This window comes from Haplochromis burtoni, unplaced genomic scaffold (genome assembly GCF_018398535.1).
Source record: "Haplochromis burtoni strain Fernald_Lab_line unplaced genomic scaffold, NCSU_Asbu1 Contig_273, whole genome shotgun sequence".
Lineage (NCBI taxonomy): Eukaryota > Metazoa > Chordata > Actinopteri > Cichliformes > Cichlidae > Haplochromis > Haplochromis burtoni.
The window spans coordinates 662316-665235 of NW_024582634.1; the positions used below are offsets into that span (position 1 = coordinate 662316).

Sequence of the window (2920 nt, forward strand, 5' to 3'; positions counted from 1 at the left end):
AATTCTATGGAGTAACGTTAACCTCTGCCACACATACGACACGAAAAAACCCCCCAAAAGACTCAAGTTAACTAAAGTGGAAACAGGAATGCTAAAACTGACGGCTAGCCGGAGTTATCGCTGGCCGTGGCTTGTTTCTTGAGCAACCTCCAGGTAGCCAGCTAATGCTAGCGTTCTCTCATAACCCTGTTGAACATAGTTGTAAGTCCATGAGTCCACAACGTAACAACGGAAGGGTTAATAAAAGACGACAAACTACCACTAACAGTATTTGCAGGGTAACGCCAGAAAAACAACACTCTTACTACGGTTAGCAAGCTAGCTAGCTAAAATGTAGCCCGACCGGCTGTGCTAGCAAGTCATTTTCCTCTGTACTTTCTATTTAACGCTCTCTAACGCTAACGTAGCAAGTTTATTGTGTTAAGGTCAAATTTCTCGAACCGTTCATACGTGCAGCTGCTTCACCAAAAGTATTTATGTATTTTCACATTTTATTCACGGTTTATTTTAGATTTAGCGCCCTTGCGTCAGTTTATAAATAAATTACTTCTCCGCTCAAAATCAACACGACGTCAAAATGTGACGTCGCTACTCTTCGGAGGAGGAGGGGACACGCGGACACCGGCGGACGGGCCTGCTCTCTGCACAAATGATGGGAAAGCGTCAGTTATGAGTTTCACTTCAATAAGCTGCTGCCTGTGTTGTCGACGCGGTGTTTACTCCTCGGATACTGTAATTCTGAAATTTCTTGCTGTCTGTCTGAATGTAATAGAAAAGCCAGTCGGATGGAAACGCGCTGTAAATATAGTTGGACCGAAGCCTGTCAAGCCTGCGATACGTGTTTGGCACTGATGTTATTTAGCCAGGGGCTAATGTGGGATACGTGTGTGTCTGTGTGTGTTAGAGGTGGCGAAAAAAGAGACATTATATACTTCAGTAGGAGGTGACATGCTTATTAAAACATTCTGGTAAAAGTATTGATTTAACTTTTTTACTCAAGTAAAACTGAAAGTGCAGGTTGTGAAAAATAGTCAAAGAAAGTAAAAAGTAGGACGTTTCTGTGCAAAACTGAACCTTGTGCTGTATTAATCTAATAAAATGATATTAGTATGGTGCTGTGTTCCAAAAGGATAACTGGAGGTGAGCCTGAGGAAAGCAGGGAGGATCATCCAGTCACACTCTGTTCACACCACTTCCTGCAGGATCCACTCCCAGCACACTGAGGCCACCAGGCGGCTGAACACTGGACACTTCACTCCATATTATACATAAATGGCATTTTTGCACAATATTCATCTGCTGACTTTCTGTATATGTTATACTTATGTATATACACACATATACACATGTGTATGTATATATGTGCATGCATTCTTTTTATTTGTACATACATTCATGCCATTCATTGCATTTTTTATATATTTCTTATATTTTATTTATTTATTTTTTATGTTTCTTATATTTTGGACACCACTGTTGTTTGTGAAGCTTGCACACAAGAATCTCACTGACATGTGCTGCACCAGTGTACCAGTAATGTGATGTGACAATAAAAGTGATCCGATCTGATATAAACTGTACGTACCTCTGTCTAATTACCCCTGTTGTGAATCAGTTATGTAGAACATGAGCACAGATAAAGAAGGCGAATGTAAACCAAACAGTTTTTGTTGCCTACACCGTAGACGGTGATTTAGGGAAAACTCACAATCAGATTTACAAGTATTTGAAAATTCTCTTGACAGTAACAAAGTAGTGAACAGGATTCTCCTTTGTGTACAGACGGTGCTCAGGTGACCTGGGCCTGTGCCACAAAGCCAGGGTTTCTTACTGTCATTTGATTGGCTCACCCTAACATCAGTAGTCAGGAACACGAAGCTGGTTAATGGTTCTTAGTCGTGATGGGCGTGGCATTGGCAACATCTGACCAATCACAGTGAACAGCAAAGGATAATTTAGTATCAATAGTGCTTCATACGTGCAGTTTGGTTAATAAGGCCAGAAAAGAGCTTCCGTATTAACGACACTTAGAATCCTCCCAGGGATCTTCGAGGAATAGCGATGCTATTTTCCGGAGACTTGGCTGGTCACAGTGATCTCTTTGGACCTGGCCTGTGTAACAGCAGCAGTCTCTTGTGTTAAGTTGTTTTTGTTTATGCCTTCTCTTGTTGTCTCTGTGAATATTCATCTAATTAGGATAACTATAATAATGCAGTAAAATAGCTTACTGGGCAGCCCGTTGCATTAGCTATTCACACATACATAATCTGCTTATCTGTGCTATCAATATCCTGCCTCTGAGAAACATTGTGTTGAGCTGCATCTCTCACTGCTGAAGTAACCATGACCCAGCAGAGCTGAGATGTTGACACAGCTGAAACATACGTGGAGAAGGGGAATTGTGTGCAAATCTCCAGATGTGTGGGTAGACCTTTGTCATGTCAGAATATACAGACATGTGACAAACTAAAGGACAAACATGAAATACAACAAGTGCAATGTGTGTCAATGTTGGTGTCAATGGAAAATTGTATTTAGTAGTCAGTATAATCTTTTAGTGATATAAGTTTGCTTATGGTAGAATACTGTTTGTATTAGGAAATGTTCAACCATGTATACTTAGAGGCATATAATTAATTGTGTGTGATCTCTAACAGGCTGCAGGCTTGGGGTGCATCCCAGGAATGCACCCCCACGTCTGGGAGCATGAGAGCTCATACCTTGTTTTATTGCTTTACGGTAGGATTAACGTAGCTATGTCTGTTTTAGTTTAAGTGCTTCTTTACATATAGATGAACTGCTGGACTTCCTCACCATGTTATCTAGGGTGGGGGAGGCTACCCCCTTTCCTGACCAAGGATGTACCTTTTGTGCTCTCATGACCCTTTGATCAGCAGGACACACACACACACACACACAC

The 2920-nt window shown here is 41.3% G+C and overlaps 1 long non-coding RNA gene across 1 annotated transcript; it reads left to right on the plus strand.

Annotated features, from left to right (window-relative positions):
- The first annotated feature begins 603 nt into the window (after positions 1–603).
- Positions 604–1569, plus strand: LOC121815686. The gene is made up of 2 exons (XR_006055284.1): positions 604–732; positions 1130–1569. It is a non-coding gene; the product is annotated as an uncharacterized LOC121815686 (long non-coding RNA).
- Positions 1570–2920: the final 1351 nt, after the last annotated feature.